This window comes from Phyllostomus discolor, chromosome 11 (assembly GCF_004126475.2).
Source record: "Phyllostomus discolor isolate MPI-MPIP mPhyDis1 chromosome 11, mPhyDis1.pri.v3, whole genome shotgun sequence".
Taxonomy (NCBI): Eukaryota; Metazoa; Chordata; class Mammalia; order Chiroptera; family Phyllostomidae; genus Phyllostomus; species Phyllostomus discolor.
Genome location: NC_040913.2, coordinates 29,565,707 through 29,588,078, shown reverse-complemented (window position 1 = coordinate 29,588,078; position 22,372 = coordinate 29,565,707).

Below are 22,372 nucleotides of genomic sequence, written 5' to 3'. Positions count from 1 at the left end.
TGAGACCATGGTCTCATAACTTTTTAAACTAGTATAGTTACTAAAGCTAAAACCAAATTGTTTGGTGGTCACAGCAGAAATGATGTAATCACATTAATATTCCCAGAACTCCAGGCCCATTCTTATTAAGTTAACCCTCAAGTAATTGGCTCCGCTGTTTTCTCTATTTTAGGAAGAAGGTATTATTACCTTTGTTAGGCAGCATTTACTTACAAACCTAATACATCATGAAAATCTTCATGCATCAAGTCTTCTATGAAATTATACCAATTTTTCAGGAATGATAAATTTGGACATTTTAAACATGCAAATATAGAATAGTTATAAGTAAAATAATACATTTTAAATGTATAGCATTTATTTAAAGAGTAGGGAAAGACTGATAACCATACAGGCATTTCAAAATTAAAAAAAAAATTAAAAACTGTTAACTCCTCTCATTCTGAATTGTTCTATATTCTTTCAGATAAAATAAGTTGACATGATAAGTTGAACAGAGAAAAGCCTGCAAAGGTGCTAATTAGAGAATTGTAGGAGAACTAATTTTGCAGTTCATCAAGTTATAATTACTGTATATATGTTTTAAAGAATCATAGAAATACTCATACTATTTTTATTATACAAGGATTATTAACTAGTCTGTGTACTTCTTAATTATTTTTCACACTCTGAGCAATTTGTTAGAGTTATACTGCCTCTATACCTTGATTGAGTGGTGAAAAAGCTGAATCTCACTTATCCCTAGAATATTCAATATTTTAGTACAGCTATAACTGCAGCAACTGGGAAGTCTTAAAAAGTCTTCCGTGTGTGGTTGTGGTATGATAAAAAAGACATCTGATCTTTATCTCTAGTTCCTGCACAGAACTCTCAAAAGCCTTGGAATTTACTGAGTGATAAAGATGACAGAAGCTACTTTTTACTTTAATGAAACAACTTTTGGCAGGGTAGTATCTCAGATACCTTTAGAATGGGGGCTAGTCACCAGAAATACCAAACGCTGACTATTTAGATGCTTGAAATTTTCTGTCCCACTGTCACTCTCCAGAGAATGAAAGGGTCTTAAAATTGAGCTAATTACCAATAGCCAGTGATTTAATCAAAGCATGCCTATTCATTATATATAATGAAATCTTCTTAAAAATTCCTAAAAGATGGGATTCAGGGAGTTTCTGGGTCAGAAAAACCATCAAGGTGCAGGGAAAGTGGTATGCCAGGAAAGAGTCAGGGAGTTCCATACTTCTTGGAACTGCCAAGTTCTTGGTTTGACACCAAACCTTGCCTTATGAATTTCTTTTATTTGGTTGTTCCTGAGTTGTATAGTTCACAGCAAACTGGTAATAGTAAGTGCTTTCCTGAGCTCCAAGAGTCTCTCTGAAGAATTATTAAACCTAAGTAGAGATTATGGAAACTCATGATTTATTAGTAGATACTGGGTCAGAAATACCAGTGGACAGGGATTTGAAAATGGTGCCTGAAGTGTGGGCAGTCTTGTGGGACTGGGTCCTTTAACGGAGGATCTGATGCTAACTCCAGGTTGACAGCATCAGAATTGAATTCTTAGATAGCTAGTTGGTCTCAGAGAGTTGGAGAAGTGATGATGGAAAAAATACCGTGTGTGTTGGTGTCAGGAGAGAAAAAAGAAAACCAAAATCCATATGCCTGAATTGGTGTAAGAAAAAACACTAGGTCAAAATGTTTATTGTAGTCATTGAAGAGAACGTGTTTTCTGCTAGCTCTCTGGACACCCAGCAATGAATGCAGTTGCTAAGCAAAAAGGTTATGGGAAGAGGAGGGCCACAGAATACAAATTTTAGTTGTTATGGACAAATGTCTTGGTTTTAGCACAAGTGGGCAAAGTATTTTAATAATATGTAAAACCAGGACATTTTATGTACAAATGCTCAAACCACTGAGAAGCCATGCCTTGAATTTCAAACAAGTGAAAATTTAGTAATGACTCTTCTACTTTCTGCTCACATTTGCTGCTCCAACTCATTGCATTCTTATTGAAATTGATAAAACGTGCAGAACAGCTTTAGAATTATCTTGAGATGTAGATTTTCAAAAGTGGCAGCATTGAGTGCATTCTCCAAATTTCCTGGTGAGCAACATGTTAGGATAGACAGTTCTTTACATCTACTACCCAGCAGGTGTCCTTGTATTTAGAGGGTAATCTTTATATTCAGAATAACTCTAAGGTCATGGATAGTGTATTTTCTTAAAAAAAGTATTTCTGTAATTCTAGGTAATTGATGGATAAATAGGTATTATTTATCATTTATAAAGGAATTTTTCCCAGTTTGGTCACTGCTATACTCTCAAAGTCTTTGGGTATCAAAAGAAATCACAAAATATTTATTGAGTGAATTCAATAAATATTAAAATATGAATGAGTATAAAACCATTTGAAGCTAAGGAGAAAAAATCTAGGACCTTAATAACCTTCCTTATGTTACAAATGATTAAACCTTGTCTGACACGGACACCAGCCCACAGTGTCTGTGGCATTATGGATGAGACGAAATAAATTCATACAGACTACCAAGTCCTGTGGAGGAAAATGGATGGCGTGACTTCTCTCTCAAAAGGAGAGCAAGCCTCAGAGCACCTCGGCCACCCTTTCAAGAAGAGGTCACCTGGACCCTACTTGAGAAGTTTTATTGGATTCAATTTGCATTGGAATACAGGGTGTATACGTAAAGCTCATTAATCATTATCAGGCAGTAAGGATCAAACAATAGATAACATACAAAGAACTCTGAGGGCCTATTTTGAGTCAGGATCAGATAGCTAAATGGCCATAAAACTTTGGGGAACAAACTTCCTGCATGGACCCTTCTCATTTAATTAAGAACATTCTAAACAAAGCAGGTTTCACAGGATTTTACATATTCTTTCTTAGGCCTGAATGCCCTAGGGAACTCGCCCTGTCTAGCACAGGGCTGTACATACCACCAGTATTATTTCAATCTTAAGGCATTGTTTCAGTCTTAAGTCAGACAGGAGAAGTAAGGCAGCCAAAAGATTAGGAGACTTCTTACAGACAGAATGAGGACTCAGGCTATGTCAAAGCCAAGGAGTGAGGGTCCATCACCCCTTTTCTGTAGCTCCCAAGTCCTTCCCTGGGGGGCCCCATGATTGTACCTGTCTTAGGTCATCCCACCCTTGAGGAATCTTACCCATCATTGGCTAACCAATCAAGCATTGAGGGACAAGCAGGGTGAAGTAAAAGAGGCAGAAGTGGTGCCCCTGCCAGGGAGATAAGCTTTGTCTCCTTAGTGGCTTATGGTCCAAAGATTACTCACTCAGCCTTAGACATGAGGGAGTTACTGCTCCTGAAACCAGGCAGTGCAGTTCCTAACAGTTTTCATAGAAAGTAACCTTCTCAAAATCATACATTTGGTAAATTTAATAATTAATGTTATGAATTAGAATTAAAATGAGAATCCAAATTTTCAAGGGCAATATTAATTTCATGACACTGGATGTTCTCACTATACTTCTAACCAAATTTCTTTGGTAGCTATTATTTGACTGGGGAATAAAATTGCTTTTTCTATGAGTCAAAAATAGTCAAATATCAGCAATTCCATATGGTTAAAGATATATCCATCTGGATATTACCTATCTATTTACTTATATATTTGTAGACAGATACAGTTATATATACATACGCATGTATGTGTATATTGATGTACATATGTATGGATATGTAGCTATATATTCTTATACATACACATACAAATGCATATATATGTGTACTCACACATATACATACATGTACAGATTTCATAGAAGTATACTTCTCATCTGAGTTATGAAATTTTAGAAAACAAAGGGAAATCACATTATTTTCTTTGAAATTCCTATACCACTTTAATTCATTAAAATGTATTATTTAAGTATTGGTCCATTTGTGAAAAATCAAGTTGTACGCATTAGAATTTGTGCTGTCTGTGAGAAACTTCCTCTCTTCTAGATGGTGCCCCCTTTTCTTCCAAAATTCTATCTTCTTAAGAAAATAGTTCCTTCACTAGAAATTCTCTTGTCCTATTACAGTACATTTTGCATTTGCTTTTCAAAAAGACGCATTTGAAAATATCGATCTTCATCGTTTACATAAGAGAGTTTCTTTAACATTATTCTGTTCCTAGGGAAAAGTTGGGGCATAGTAAAAGAAAAGATTAATAAATCATGTTAGTATTATTAGGCTTTCTGTGACCATTAAGATGGCAAATTAGGGTATCTATGTCTTATAGAGCTCCTCAATTGCTCTAAGAAACAGAGCAGAACAACATCAGAATGTGCAGACAAACAACTGTGATGTGTTTTTTTAAGTCCATGAGCAATATCATTATTTGGAAGACATGTAATTTATTAGAAATAAGATAGAGCTACTGAAAGATGAAAGGAAGTTGTTGAGAATTTCCTAAATAATCTTTAAAATAAATAGGAGCATGTATATATTCTATAACAAAAGTGGGCCTTGAAAAGGAATAAATAGATGACTTAAAGAAGCTTTATCAAGATTTTAATTTATGAATTAAAAAATGAAAAAGCCTAAACAAATATATATATGCAAGTGTTTCAGGATATGGAAAAGTCATAATAGTAAGTAACATGGCATACATGACATAGCTACAATAAACATATTTTTGACTTATTATCTATGCTTGCATATACCAATTAAATAAGTTCAAAAATTTCACAGACTACTAATTTCTATATATTCATTTGTATACCCCTTTTCTGGGTATCTACCCCAAAATTCTGAAAACACACATAAAGATATATGTACCACTATATTTATTGCAGCATTATGCACAGTGGCCAAGACTCGGAAAGAACCTAAGTGTCCTTCAACCAGTGATTGGATAAAGAAGATGTGGTAAGTAATAGAATACTATTCAGCCATAAGAAAGACAACCTGCAACATCATGGATGGATTTTTAGAGTATCATGCTAAGTAAAATAAGAGAGAAACAGAGAAAAACATAATTTTGTTCATATGTCAATATAAAACAGAAAGCAAGAAATGAATAAACAAACTCATAGATACAGATAACAATATGGTCATTATTGGAGGAAACTGGAAAGGATGAAGAGGATAAAGGGGGTCAAATATATGGTGATGGAAGGAAGTTAGATTTAGGGTTGTAAGCATACAGTGGAATATACTGATGATGTATTACAAAATTGTACAGCCGAAACTTGTATAATGTTAGTTACCAATGTTACCACAATAAATTTAATAAAAATGTTTCCAGTAGAAAAAGTTGCACAGTTGATTTCACAAATCTCTCACGCATCCATGCATTTGGAATATGTGACAATACCAGGTTCAAATGGTCATGATTTTAGTATTCTGAAACCCTGTTAAAGTTTCTAAAATAATTATATATCTATTAAGTTACAAGGTCTGACTTTAAAATTGTGATATATTGATCATTAAATTATAGTTAAGTACATGGATCATTTTCATATTGTGTGGATAATAAGCAGAACATAGATGGTAACTTTTTCATAACTAACAGGGTATTAATATAAGCAGAAAAAAATATATTCCTTAATATGTTAGGACATAGAACATTTGATATAGTAGGTTACTATATTCCCGTCTTCCTAACACTGCATGTTTTTATTTGAATAAGCATAGATTTACACTCAGCCCTTCTGCTTCAAGAACCCAGTTTGGTAGAAAGTTCTATTAAAACAACCAACAAATTCTATTGCCCTAGCCAAATGATCATCTCAACTGTGAATAAATTACAGGATTATCCTTTGAATAGCTAGGTTAGAAGTGTTTTTCCCTTACTCAGAGGAAAATTTAAAAGCTGTTATTTCAAATCACCTTTAATCGTGCAGGAATCAGCCTATGGACAAAAGAAGAGGACAAAATGAAGAAATCTTAAGTAAATAGAGATTAATTCCTGATCAAACTATGTCTCAAGCCTTCCTTACCACTCATGAACCAGTATATCTCCTCTGTTGATAGAGATAGATTTCATGTTGCATATATTGTATCAGTTTCCCTAATTTGCAAGTAAAATTGTATAATTAACTCTTATCATAATTTAATATCTGTTCTATAGTGATATGAATTCATAATTGTACACCAAGCTATATGGTATGCATGTATATATAATATATGTATATATTTATACACACAAATAAAAAACATCATGTATGTTCTAGTTGTAAAAATTAACATTTTCTTTTTTTTTCTGTTATGGTTGACTATCAATGACTCTTAAGTTTTTTATGTTTTTGGCTTCATATTGTTAATTACATACAGTTTCTAAGATAGTTTCCTTTGTGTCTGTTTTGATATAGATATAAACCTCTCCAATACAGAGAATCTTTTTTCTTTTCATGGTACTCTTTTTTTTAGTCTATCTTACTCTTACCATAATATGATTGACTTAATAAAGCTTTATGAAATAGTTTTAAAATTCACAATTGAAAGCTTTTATATTTCTCTCTCAGTGTCTAAGTTTATCCTTGCCATTGAAGTTTATACAACTTGGAAAATAATAGTTTCTCTATAGATACATAGATAGATAAAATACATATATAAATTGTATAGATGGTTGAAAATACATATTATATACGTCTATGCCTATGTCTATATTCTAATTATATCATTTTACTGAATCTATCATAATGATTCTACCCTGTTACTTACCAGTGTTAAAATTCTGTATAGAATTTCCTACACCTTAAATGTGGGATGCAAAGTGTCTTGATTCCAAAGAGTACACTTTGGAAAGAGAAAAGGAAAATCATCACAGCATAGAAACCTGGCAAATACTGCCTCATCCTGGTAACTATGATTAGCATCAACAATACAGTAAAGAAGTGAGTCTTGTTGATTTATCTACCCCAGATATAATGTGATGAAAAGAGAATTTATCTCTATAGTCTTCCAACTGAAACCGCACGACCCAGGGCAACCATAAAATAATGCATCAAACTAATCTTAGTTCAGAGAAATTCTAAAACAAATCTGAGCTGTATTCCTCAAAATTTTCAAAATCATCAAAAACAATGGAAGTATGAGAGATTATATGGCAAAAAGAGCATAAGGAGATGTGATGACTAACTGTAGTATAATATTCTAGATGGGATTTTTGAATTAAAAAAAAACAGGTAAAAACTAAGGCAATCTATAAAAAAAAGGTATATACTATAGTTAATAAAAATGTATCAATACTGGTTCATGAATTTTGACAATATGCTGAGATAAAATGAATCACATGGGACAGTCAGTGTAACGTGTATGGAAGATCTCTCTTCTACATTTATAATTTTCTCTAAGTCAAACATGTTCTAATACAAAGGTTATTTTAAAAAACTATATTTGAGAATCCTTGAACTGATTTATCTTACATGTTTTCTAATTTGACCCACTAAACTAAGGTCTAAACTAAAAACAGACTCAAAAACTGTCCTGGATCATTTATGTAATTTGGTTGGCAAAAAAACCTGGTTAGTTTTTGCTGGAAAATAAAGAATACATTTTTTATTATTTTCATTGATAACTTTATTGATTTGGATAGCTTGAGTATGTCAGCTATCTCCCATGTGGTATAACATTGATTGTTCTCAATTAATGTCTTGAATTGATTGCAATCAATTTCAACTGGTCTACCCAACTGTGGAGCAAGAAATCTCCAGCATGAAACTTTGAAAATATTCAATCAGTTAAAGCACCTTCTCCATACACTGCACAATTTTATTTTTGTGTTTCAGTTGTATTTTTACCTTTCTTAAAATAATAAAGCATATTATGCAGAAAATGTTCCATATTTTCTTCCATCTTCATTATTAAAATAGCTACACAAAAATTCAACAATGTTGATTCATTTTTTATGCACGCTTGAATGACAACTGTCACAATACAATCTAACAAAATTGTTTTACGTGAAATTTAAAGCAACTAAGCAGTACCAGAGCCATTTTATGGAAGAAAAAAAAATGAACTTTTTGGCCAACCCAGTATGTCCATACCATTGAGTCTTCCATCACTGAGAGCTTACATTTGTATAAGAAAAAAAATTCTGAAAGAAAGAAAAAAAGGAAGAAAGACTTCTGGCCGAGATGGAAGGATAGACAGACACACTTTGCCTCCTCACACAACCAAAAGAAGGATAACAAATATAAAAACAAAAATAACCAGAACTGCCAGAAAATTGAGCTGTATGGAAGTCCAAAACCAACTAGTTAAAAAAGAAACATTCATCCAGAACAGTAGGATGGGTGAAGACAGGCAGCCATGGTGGAGAGGATTCATGACAAGGTGGTGGCTACAGGACTGGAGTGGGCAAGGCAAAAATTGCCTGGACCTGGTGAAGTGGCAGCTGGCAGAGTGGGCAGTCCCATATATGAGTGTGTATAAATCAGGAGGAACAACTGGAAAGTGAGACAGACCACATAACCCAGGGTCCCAGTGCTGGGAAATAAAGCCTCAAAACCTCTAACTGAAAAAATGTGGGGGAGTTGAGGTGGCAGGAGAAACTCCTAGCCTCACAAGGGAGTTCATTGGAGAGACCCAGAGGGTCCTAGAATGTACACAAACACACCCACCTGGAAATCAGCACCAGAAGGGCCTAATTTCCTTGTGGATAGTGTGTGAAGTGATTGAAAACCAGCAGAAAGCTGAGCAAGAGGCACTGTTGATTCTTGGACCCCTCCCCCATGTACAGCCCCATAACACAACAATGTGGGTTGCCCTGCCCTGGTGAATACTTAAGGCTCCACCCCATATTAAGTAACTGCCATGCTGAGACAAAAAATAATATGGCCCAAATGAAAGCATGGATCAAAGCTCCAGAAAAAAAATACAACTAAGTAATGAAGAGATAGGCAACCTATCAGATACAGAGATCAAAATACTGGTAGTCAGAATGCTCACAGAAATGGATGAGTATGGTCCCAAGAGTGGAGAAAAAGTGAAGGCTATATAAAGTAAAATAAAGAAAAAAGTACAGGGAACCAATAGTGAAGGGAAGGAAATCAGGACTCAAATCAATGGTTTGGAGCAGAAGGATGAAATAAACATTCAGCCAGAACAGAATGAAGAAACAATAATTTTTAAAAAATGCAGAAATGCTTAGGAACTTCAGGGACAAATTTAAAAGTTCTAACATCTGAATCACAGGGGTGCCAGAAGTTGAAGAGGAAGAGCAAGAAATGGAAAACGTATTTGAAAAAATGAAGGAGAACTTCCCTAATCCTGTAAAGGAAATAGACTTCCAGGAAGTCCAGGTAGCTCAGAATCCCAAAAAAGTTGGATCCAAGAAAGCCCACACCAAGGCGCATTATAATTATATTAGCCAAGATTAAAGATAAGGACAGAATCTTAAAAGCAGCAAGAGAAAAGGAGGCAGTTACCTGCAAATGAGTTCCCATAAGTGTGTCGGCTAATTTCTCAAAAGAGACCTTGCAGGCAAGAAAGGGCTAGAAAGTCCTTAGAAGGGTATTCAAAGTCATAAAAGGGAAGGATCTACATCCAACATTACTCTATCCAGCAAAGCTATCATTTAGAATGATAGGGAAGATAATACATTTCCCAGATAAGGTCAAGTTAAAGGAGTTCATAATCACCAAGACCTTATTCTATGAAATGTAGATAAAAAACCATGTTAGTAAAATGACAACAAACTCACAACTATCAACAACTGAACAAACAAACCAACAAAAAAAGCATAACAAACTAAGCAAACAATTAGAACAGAAAGAGAATCACAGAATTGGAGATCACAGGGAGGGTTAGCAGCGACGGGGAGGAGGGAGAATGCGGGAAGTGATACATGGAGCAGGAAGCGCAGATGGTAGGTACAACATAGACAGTGGAGGTTAAGAATAGTATGAGAAATGGAAAAGCCAAAGGATTTATATGTAAGACCCATGGATGTGAACTAAGGGATAGGGGGGAATGCTGGAGGAAGGGGGGTGCAGAGCAGAGTGGAATAGAGAGGAGAAAATATATGACAACTGTAATAGCATAATCAATAAACTATATTTTAAAAAGGAAAGAAAGGAAGCAAGGAAAGAAGGGAGGGAGGAATGAAGGAGGGAAAGAAGAGAGAAAACTAAGAGAAAAGAGGCCTTACTCTGAGACTTCAGATCCAACTCTCAATTTGGTAGACTTACCAAGAGCAGGAGAGTTGTGCTAGTGTGAGGGGCCCAGGTGTATAAAATTCAAAGAGTAGAAGTCAAAGCCAAAGAAATACTTGCCGAAATCACTCTCTATTTATAGTTTTTTTATTTCTTTTCCCAAATTGTTCCCTATCCACATCCAAACACCATATAACCATTGGTGTCCTGCATTTATATTATAACTTCTCTCCCTGTGAGAATAGAAAAAGGAAAATAGAAAGAATATTAAAATACCAATAAATTATTGAATGCCACTGAAACAGAAAATTCTAAAATAATAGTTATTAAAATTGATAAAATTTAAAAAAACCAACAGCATATAGTCATGAGTTTTGGAGATATTAGTTATATATGACATAATCATTAACAATAACTCTTATTTTTAACTCTAAATAAAACCTTCAGTGAAAACCATATAAGATATGTTTGTTCTTGTTTCTAACTTTGTTATCCTTATATGTTTATATTTATGCAAAAATGACCATATTATACTAGTTTGTATTTAGGAGTGTATCTTGTGACATTATGACATTTTCTTATATTACTTAATAGAAATCGATGTCTCCTGCTAATGATTTTTCCCTCTCCTGTTAACCTACACTCATCTTCATTTTGCACTTTCATCTCCTCTCATAATTGTTTGTATATTGACAAGTCTTTAAATGTAAACTTATAGGTGTAGAGTTGTATACCACTTTGGAACAAATTACCACAAATTTAAAAGCTTAAAACAACATGTATTTATTATCTCATAGATTTTATGGGTCAGAATTTCAGGAGTGACTTAGGTGGATCCTTGGATTATGTCTCACTGGACTGGAATCCAGGTATTTGACAGGCTATGTTCTCATCTGGTTGTTTGATTGAAGAAGATTTCACTTCCAGATTTGTTGTCATATTTCCCTAAGACTGTTGGTACAATTTATGTACTATTGAGAGTGTAAGGCTGAGGCCTGTCTGTTGTTGTTGTTGTTGTTATTTTCTGGATATTTGTTGAAGAATTTTCTTAACTCTGAGAGGCTATCTATAGTTCCTAGAAGCTGCCCACAGATCATTTCCATATGAGCTTTCCTAATATAGCTACTTTTCCATCAAGAGAGCAAAGAGTCTCTAGAGCAAATCAGCTAATAATATTTAATTATTAATTAGCTAACATAAGCATAGAAGTGACATGCCATCACCTTTTCCATATACTATTGATGAAAAGCAAACCACAGTTCTCTCCTGCACTCAAGGGAAGGGAACTGCATAGGTATAAATACTAGGAGATAGAGGACATAGTGGGCCACCTTCAAGTTTATCCATTACAATGACCATGTTGATATACCATAGTTCAGAGTTATTACCTTTTAACATTTTGCAAAATGTGTCAGAAAAGATACATTTATTTTATATGAATTGTCAATATATTATCAACTAAAAAATAAATATCAAAATTCAGAAGATGCTTTATGTAATAGTGTTATTTATGTAAAAATAGTTGACTGCATTTATCATTTATATCTTTGTTTTTATATGCCTGTTAATTCACAAAATATTTTTGTATAGAAGGTTATCCATGGGAAAAATATATTGGTAGTTTTCTATGGTGAAGGAGAATAAGTAAATTTTAATTTAATTTAATTTATATATTTTAACAATTCATGATTACCTACTTAATAATTAAATTAAAAATTAAAAAACACATGTAATTACAAATAACCACAAAATCTAACCAATATCACAAAGTATTAAAGTTGAGAACCATCTTTATTTTTTCTGCAATTATAGTGATGATGTATCAAATAGAAATTTCTGGCTGAAGAGCTAGAAAAAAACAGTTACTAAAAAGATAACATCCAGCCCTGGTTGGTGTGGCTCAGTAGATTGAGTGCCAGCCTGCAAATCAAAGGGTCACTGGTTAATTTATGAGTAAGAGCACATGGCTGCGTTGCAGGCCAGGTCCCCAATACAGGATGCAGGAGAAGCAACCACACATTGATGTGTCTTTCCCAAACTCTTCCTCCCGTCTCCTCTCTCTAAAAATAAATAAACAAAATCTTAAAAAAAAAGGTAGCATTCATAAAACACTCTGACAGTTAAATGAATTTTAAACTTCCACTATCTTTGTGTTAGTCCATGAGAGCTGAAGAAAAGCACAAAAGACATACATAGAACCCAAAGGATGTTAGGAATTAGGAAAATTGACTGGCGGATCTCAGTGACAAATGCACTGATCTTGATAACACCAGCAGACATTTTTGACATTTTTATATATGTTAATATCTGGTTTTTTAAAAGATAAACATATTAGCATGTAATGGTTTTGGTTCCTGGATACCAAAGTATGATTTGAGTTCTCATGCTGATCACAAAAGGCAATCTTGTTCACTTCCATATTTCACCATTGAAAATAATAGTGTGGAACTACAAAAGAAAGAACTATGAAGAACAGTGTTTATACAATTTTTGAGGCAAGTACTTTTCAGAGTCTTCGAAATGAAGTCACTGAGCAATATTACAACCATATTTTGAAACCTTTTAAATGAGCTGTTTGCAAAGCTCTCATAAATGCTCTCTTCTGAGCTCAACCATTTCTGTTTTGTTTCTGCCCAAGTGTTTGAATGTGGCCCTAGAGGCCGAGGAATATCAGTCATAAGCACTAGAGTCAGACTGCGGCCAAAGTAGATACAGATGTACAAATCCATCTTTCTCCATTTGAACAGCCTGCTAAACTCTGCATGCAGCTGTTGATTCTGAGTAGCTTTTAACTCTTCTATAAAATATATTCTGAAGATATTAAGATATATTATTTTTCTCCTTATCTACTGTCTTTTATTTCCTCTTCTTTTCTCCTTTGGATGTAAAATTTAGATAAAATAAATATGGTCATTACCCCAGATCCCTATATGTATATGAGTGTCTCCAACAGTATCATGATCCTAAGACATTTGTATTTGTTCTCTGATAATACAAATAACAAATAATGAAGCAGAACAAGACAGAAAACATCAATTCATTTTAGAATAAATATATCAGCCAAGGTTCTTCTATTGTGAGTGTTCAATCAAGCATTTTAAAGTAGAATGTGAGGCTTCCAGTCAAGATGGAGGAGTACATAGACAAACTTTGCCTCATTGCATGTCTAACAGTCATAAGAAGGAACACAACTAACTTAAAAATGAAAAAGCTAAGAACTGCCAAAAAAACACACAGAAAAATACCCAGAACTGTACAGAAGTTCAACAACCAAGGATTTAAAGAAGCTATATTCATCCAGTTGGATAGGAGGGATGGAAATCAGGGTCCTGGCAAAGAGTACATGGTGTGATGGTGGCAAGGAAGGGGAAGTGAGGAGGTGACAGCCAGCAGAATGGGCAATTCCGCATTCATGTGTGGTGGATAAAAATCAGGGAGACACCTTGTAAGCAAGCAATCTCAGCCCCAGGCCCGAATGCACAATACAGTTTCCAGTGCCAGGAAAAAAAAAGGCTTATAAATTCTGGCTGTAAACCCAAAGGGGGTTGGGATGCCAGAAGAAACTGCAGGTTTCTCAGGGGAGCTTGGAATGTACGCAAACCCACCCACTCTGGGAACCATAACCAGGACAGCAGCTGGAGGGGTGCCAGTCACATATGGGAAGAGACTGAAGTAATGGAAAAGGGGCAAATGCCAGGCAAGCCCTAGAAGTCAGCCGGCAGCTGCATTATCCCCTCATCTACCCCACCCCCACACATGGAGCCACAAAGCAGGGAGGCAAGTTGCCCCACCGTGGTGAATAACCAAGGCTCTGCCCCATACAAGTTAATAGATGTGATAAGACAGAAAATTAAAATGGCTCTACCTAGTACACAGGGAGGCTGCCAAAATGAGGTGACAAAGAAATATAGACCAAATGAAAAAATGGAACAGAACCCTAGAAAGAGAAATAAGTGATGCAGAGATAGCCAACCTATCAGACACAGAGTTCAAAACACTGGTAGTCAGAATACTCAAAGATCTCGTTGAATATAGCAAAAGCATAAGGGAACAAATAAAGGCTATACTAAGGGAAATAGAGAAAAATCCACAGGAAATCAACAGTGAAGGGAAGGAAGCCAGATTTAAATCAATAATGTGATTATAAACACAAGGAAGAAATAAATAGTCAAGCAGAACAAGATGAAGAAATAAGAATTCAAAAAAATGAGGAGAGTTTAAGACTCTGGGTCATCTCCAAAAGGGCCACATCCAAATTATAGGAATGTCAGAAGGAAAAGAGGAAGAGGAAGAAATTGAAAACATACTTGAAAAAAATAGTGAAAAAGAACTTCCATAATTTGGTGAAGGAAATAGACATACAAGTCCAGGAAGCACAGAGACTCCCAAACAAGTTGGACCCAAAAAGATCCACACCAAGACACATTATAATTAAAGTGCCAAAGGGTAAAGATAAAGAGCAAATCTTAAAAAGCAGCAAGAGAAAGGCAGAGACTTACCTACAAAGTAGTTGTCATAAGACTATCAACTGATTTCTCAAAGTAAACTTTGGCAAGTAGTATACAAAGTGATGGAAAGAAAGGGCCTACAAGTAAGTTCACTCTCTTCAGCAAAGCTATCATTTAGAATTGAAGGGAAGATAAAGTGCTTCCCAGATAAGGTAAAGCAGAAGGAGTTCATCATCACTAAGCCCTTATACTATGAAATGTTATAGGGTCTTATTTTAGAAAAAGAAGATCAAATCTAGGAACATTAAAATTACAAGAAACTCACAACCATCAACAACTGAATCTAAAAAGCAAAAACAAAATTAACTAAGGAAACAACTAGAACAAAAATAGAATGATAGATATAGAGAGCATATGGACGGTTATCAGCTGGAAAGGGAAGGGGGAGAATAGGGGGAAAAGGTACAGGGATTTAGAAGCATAACTGGGTAGGTACAAAATAGACAGGGAGAGGTTAAGAACAGTATAGGAAATGGAGAAACCAAAGAACTTATATGCATAACTCACAGACATGAGCTAAGAAGGGATCTCTGGAAGGAGGGCACATGACAGGTGTAGGGGGGCAAAGGAGGAAAAAATGGAACAACTGTAATAGCATAATCAATAAAATATACTTTAAAAAGTAAAATGGGAGTAAAGAAGAGAATAAAGACATAAGATAGAACATAGTTCTAGAAGAGAGAACAAAGCTTCAGCTTGAAAAAAATAGATAAGAAAACAGAATGATTGACTTATACAGGTGATATTTTCCCCCACTTTCCTTCATTGGTGAGGAGGTTTAGTCAATTTTCATTGATGTCTCTTCACCTTTATGTTCACTCTTAACTGTTTCAGAAGACTGAATCTAACTGTTGTTAAATGAGCATATCCAGCAGATTCAGTTTTTAACAGAAAACTAAAATTGGGCAATTTTCCCACTCATGTCCACCCACAAGTGCTAAGTGAATGTATCGGCAAAGTAATCATGTGTCAACTCCCCCTTGCTGTAAATGAACATCTAGTAATGTGTTGCCAAAGGCAGTTCACTTCTGTTCTTTCAAAGAAAAGCCTATCGTACTCATGAATGCAGACATCTATTCTTGCTCATAGCTAAATGCAGACCATTTCCACTGAATATGCTTGGAGCCACAGCCACTCTGAGAAAATGAAAAAAAAAAGTGATAGTTTTTTTCCTCCAAAGAAACCAAGTACACAACACAGATTTATCCACATTATGTGGTTTGGCGACTACCATCTGTAGCACACAAGCAAATTCCCTTAATTACTGGCATCTCTCTATGCAGGCCCATGTTCTCTGTGTGTGTTTTGCACTTTCCTTTTCATCAGCTCCCTTCTGGACCAAAAGCAACAAATCTGCCAGGTGAGCTTAACAGATGTCATTTTCTGACCTAGCCAGTAAAAGGTCTGTTGCTTTGTTTTTAGCTGGAAATATTTCTTATTGGATTATACAAGGTCTCTGCCTTTCAAACTGAGCCACCAGCTTGTAGCCCATGCTTCAACTTACAACCCTTATCAAAATTAGAAAATTTATTCACAGTACACGTATGGCACCCTAATCCATGGCATATAATACATGCCAAAATCTAATCCATAAGAATGACGAGTGAGAAACATGACTGGATCTGGTACAGAGAAATCAAAGCAAGCAGTGCTCAATCCTAGTATGCTTTTAGGAGTCAAAGTATATAGACAAATTCAAAGGCAAGATGAAAAAAAGCAAAATATGTGAACTTGAATGACACACACTTTTTATACAGTATGGTCATTTCTCGAAAGTCTCTGTGAAAATTCCAGACTCTGCTCCTGTGCTTATATCTATTTTTTAATGGTCTTAACATCTAAGGCCATTGTTTCTGTCATCTATACTGTTTTCCACTATCCACTTCTCCGAATTACCCCACATCTTTGACTTGTAGCCATCTTCTTACAGGCATCTTCATCTTGTGCGCACTGATTTCTTTTATTTCTACATTATCATTTTGCCTATGATCTTTATTTTACAAACCTAAGCTTTACTTAGTCATTCCACAAAAAATTTATAAAGTTGCCATCATTTCCCAGTTGTCCTTGACTTATATTTGTTTTCTTCATACTTAGGTACAAGAACCTTAATGATAGGTGTTTGGTGATATAAACTTGTTTTCATATCCCCTATCTCAGTGGTTCTCAACCTTTTTCATCTCATGGCACACACAAACTAATTACTAAAATTCTGTGACAAACCAAAAAATATATTTTTTGCCCATATGACAAAAATAGGTATAATTTTGATTGATTCACCAAAATAATAGTAATTACCTACCCTTTCTGCTCCAAAGTGACTTTTTTAAAATCATGTGCCCATACCTGTGTATAAGGATTGCTAATACCAACAATTAATCAATCAGACACAATCTTATTATGCAACTTGCCCAATAAGATACAACCCTGTGATATGATCTATATATTTACAGTTCAAGATAAACCATTCACATCAGACCACTACTGTTGTACTGGCTGTTGTCATTATTTTTATTTGATAATCTAAAGGAAAAGAAGTTAGTGCCCCTGACTAAATAATCATGAATTGCATATTTTAAAGACTCTTGCCGCACATTATTTGAAGTTGCTGCTCTATATCTTTTAGAATACAGAGTGAGAATTTAGCAAGGACATTTTAATAAAGAAATAAAGAAAAATATAAGATAGAAGTAAAATCCGATAGAATTGAGATAAGTATTACAATTTAAACCAAGTATGCAGTAGTATATTTTTATTGTGTATCTTGGAAATCTATATGTAAAATCAGCAACAAATTTCTTGATGAAATTGTATGTTAGGTCCTGAACTAGAGCTATTGCATTTGGTATGGGAAGGAAGGGGGGGGAATTAGAGTCAGAATAGAATTGTCAGAATCATAACTGATTGGACACAAGAGATAAAGGAAAGCTTTTATAGGATGGCTTTTAGGCTTAGAAATGGGTAGCGGAACAAACGTTAATAGCATGAATCAAGATTTTTTTCAAAAACAGACAAAACCTCTCTTTCAGAATCAGTAGCTAAATATTATTCTTGGCCAACTTCTCTATCCAAGATGAACAAATATTTCATTCAGCATTTATTTAGCAACTATTTATTGAATGAGTGATAAAAGGAGCAAAACAGACACAAAGATTCATAACATCCTACAGACAATTTAGTCACAGATATAGTATTTTAAACCAGGGATATTGATACATTGTATGTTTACAAAGTACTCTGGAAACATTTATAAACTAGTCTTTGAATTCAGAGAATGGTTTCATGAAAGTGGTATTTGAATTGAGTGATGAAGAACAAGTAGTATTGTATTAAGAACTGAACACTCTCTAAAGGAACCTGCTGATCCAAGCCCATAGGGACCAGAAAGCATGTTTCAGTTTGAAAAATGTTCAGGCCCCTGTCTCCTCTAACTCTTCATTATTCTGCATGGAAATAATACTACAATACTGATATAGAACTTTCACTTTTTCAAAATTCTTTGAAAAATTCTACTATCAAAGTTTAGAGTAGTTTAAGGTTACCTAGAGATTTTTTTAAAATACAGTTTTTAAATAATTTTTATACTTGAATGGTTGCATATCATCAGAGAGCATTCTAATAGGGGAACAGCTATTTTACATGATGGTTTTACTCAAAACAAGAAATTCACATGAACAAGGATGAAATTAATATGTACACAAAACAAGATCTCTATATTTCTGATATATTGCCTTATATATTTCAGTAGTTTGTTTAAAGTGAAAAATATTTCCTAAGACTAAACTTTAGCTTCTTTCTAGATTTGTATTCAACATTGTTACCATGTGAAATGAAGGTGGGGAAATGATTTCGTTAAATTTGTATTATAGTACCAAAAATTCTTCAAACTGTGAGAGAAGTCTTAAGATAAAAGAGAAGGATAATCACGTTGCTTTTTGTGTTTCCACAAAGTACAGAACTCCTTCACATAAAAAAGTTGTAGCAGCCTCATCTTTGTGCCTGAGTGATGAATTGCATGATAACCAAACATAAGTTAAGAGAGAATTGGGAAAATTGGAAATTAGATAATCAGAGATGTCACTTTCTTCTTGAAAAACTCTCTGAAGGTTAGGATGCATAGGAATTTCTTTTTAAGTTTTGTTATTTTCTCTGTCTGTCTCTCTCTCTCTCTTTTTTTTTACATTTTCTCCATGACAACTCTCTAATGTCCTCACAAAAGAATTTTCAAAATGAGTTACTGTGACCAAGTGAAACTCTTCAAAGGCAGAAAAAAAGCAATAAAAAATACCAGCACTTTACTTCACATCACCTACCAGAGGCTTTGCTTGTTATCTACCTTTGTTTCAATGTCTCACCAGCTGAGCAGGTTGGGAAAAGGTGTCCACCAAGGGTCATTGGTCCCACTTAGCACAGTGTGAAAACATCTCTCTAAGGTGCTACTGCAATAATGGGTTGTCTGGTAATGGTCCTTGCTCAGACACCGCATGTGCCTGGAGACGCACCATAGCTCTCAGACACAGTCGAGGGCAGTTGTGTCCTGAGTGCACTCCTGTGTTTACACAGCTGGTTATGTCCATTTGGATTCCTCAGTTTCCATTGCATCAACACTTGACCATGGCTTTCTCAAAAATCACCAAAATAGTTATTAGAAAATTAAACCATATATTCTATATGATGATAATTTCAATATGCACAGTGGTCATGTTTATTTAACAACAATTTTTCTTCTTTTTATTAATTTTATTAGTCATGCTATTACAGTTGTCCTCATATTTTCTCTCTGTGTCTACCTCCAGCCAGCCCCCACTCCCTTGCTATGGCCATCACTATAATATTGTTTGTGTCCGTGGGTCATGCAGATATGTTCTTTGGCTATACCCTTCCCTTTCTCTAATCCAGTATCATCCTCTCCCCTCCCCTCTGACAGCTCTCAGTATGTTACATGTATTCATGCCTTTGTTTCTATTTTGTTCATCAAATAGACGAGTTTATTTTGTTCATTAGATTCCACATATTAGTGAGATTATATAGTATTTGTCTTTCACTGACTGTCTTCCTTCACTTAGCATAATAGTCTCCAGGTCCATCCATGTTGTTGCAAAAGGTAAGAGTGGATGAGTGGATAAAAAGCTGTGGTACATTTACACAATTGAATACTATGAGCAGTGTTTAACAACCGTTTCTAGATCGAGGGGGCTATAAATATTTTGTGGCTAGAGAAAATATTTTAATGTGCACATTGATTCCCTATGTGTGTCATCCTATTTTCTTGACCTCCTTGGTTATTTTCTGGTTAAATAATTCAAAGACCTCAGAAAGGGGCTGCCTGCAGGGCTTGGATACCTTTGGCATTCATTTTCATCTGAACTGTACTCTCTAACAACCAAGGATTTTTTTCCCAAATGAGACAACTGATGATGTTAATGTTTCCTGTGACCTTTTTCTTTAATTTATTGGAACACATCCCCTGCCACTCTTGAAGTTTGTGTGTTGTCATTGTGTTGTGCTTTGCACTGAAGCTACAGTCTCATGGCCTCATATACCACCTCATCCTTCTATGCTTTCTGAGCAACCAGGTTATGGTCTGTGGTTTGATGAGCTAAATAGTCTCTCTTATCTCTGCTGACCCCAGAGTCTCCATGATCCCTCTTCTTTCTGCCCTGAGAACATCACAAACAAATTCTTGTCCCGCTGTCATCATTTTGAGTGTGAATTAGAAAAATGGCTATAATTTTTAGTGCTTTCTATATGCCAGTGTGATAAAGACTTGATACACATCATTTAATATAGTTCTCAAAAACAAAAAATTATATATAGTTGTTATATATATAGTAATTGTTATGTATATGTAACATGGGTACTGATATTAGCCACTTTTACAGATAAGAAAACAAAATCAGAAAAAATTTATATTAAGTACAGTCACAGAGGTAATAAATGACTCAATCTTGTCTGACATCAAAATCTACAATTCTGTCCATTAATCTCAACAGTAGGAGAAATCATTCCCAGGCAAAGTGAGATTAGGAAAACATATGCCTTTCTCTGACCATGCTCTGATCTCTTTCAAAAACTTGCCATTCTATTTACACTTCTAAAGAAATAAGCCTATTTAATAAACAGATGTTTGGCTCTTGAACAATTTATTGGTATGGACAGGGAAGTTAAGATTATATATTAAAATATTTATGTCTCCCCTCCCATCAGTGACCTTATCCTGCATTCACAGTTAGTTTTTCAAACAAACAACAAAATTAAATTTTGTCCTACATAATTAAAATTGTAAAAGACATCAAAAAATTTAAAAATGGAACTGCCTTCTGACCCAGTGATCCCACTTCTGGGAATACATACTAAGAGTCCTGAAATACCAATTCAAAAGACATAAGCACCACTATGTTCATAGCAGTGTTATTTACAATAGCCAAGATATGTAAACAGGCCAAGTGCTCATCAGTAGATGAGTGGATACATTTCTATAGTGGAATATTATGCAGCTATCGCTATGCATGCCTTCTCTGAGAGCATGGATGGACCTGGAGATTATCAAACAAAGTGAAATAAGCCAGTCAGAGAAAGATAAATACCATATGACCTCACTTATATATGGAATCTAATGAACAAATAAATTGATGAAAAAAGTAGAAATAGAGTCATGGATACATGGAGCAGACTGAGAGCTGTCAGAGTGGAGGGGGGCTGGATAAAACAAGGTGAAGGGATTAGCCAAAGAACATATATGTATAACCCATAGACACAAGCAACAGTGTGGGGATGGCCAGAGGGAAAGCAGAGCAGGGGCTGGGAAGAGGGGAGCAAAGGCCAGGGACAGGGCATATGGAGACATCTGCAAAAGTATCAACAATAAAAATAAAGAAAAAAAGGCATATACTTGAAAAAAATTGTGGAAGACATGTAACCAGCACTACTTCCACTATTTAGGATGTTTAAGAGAGAGAAAGGAGTTACATAGATGGAAATTAAGGTTACTGTAAAACTTGGTTCAGGTTAATTAAAATTAGACTGAGTCTCCTAGTCAATCTTGGGGAAAGCTTCCTGTGAAAGCAAGCCTCAAAGCAGTGCTTCTGCACTGCAGGTGATCCCCCTCTCAGTGGACGTTTGGCAATGTCTGGAGAAAGTTTTGATTGTCACAAGTTGGATAGTGCCACTGACGTTGTTGGGTTTAACTCAGGAATGCTGATAAACATCCTACAATGTACAAAAGAGTCCACGGAACAAAACATGACCTGGTTCAAAATGCCAGTCATGTGATGGTTGGCAGACCCTGAGCTAAGCTTAAGAAAGGGACCGGCACAGAGTACAATTAATTTTCTTTGGAAGGAGGCACAACCCTAAGAGAAAGAAGGGGGTGATCCTGATTACATTTACCCAGTTCTTGCTTTAAAAGTTATCAGTCAGATAATTCACTCATCTTTCCATGGTGAGGATTAGGGGTAGAAGCTATAATAAGAGGACCAGATTACATAACACTAATTATGGTTCCTCAACAAAGAAACACAAGGAAAAGAGAAAGGAGGTTCCATACTCTTTACACTTATTTATCAAATGTGAGTTGTTTACACTTTTAAAATTGATTCTCATTGCATGGGCCCATGACAATTTGAAGACAGTTTGACTTTGTACTATACATTTGTTGAACTCACTCTCAGAAGAATAATGAACATTTTTCTTTATTTTTTTTGTGGGGTAGGATTTAAGACTACCACACAAGAAGTGTAACC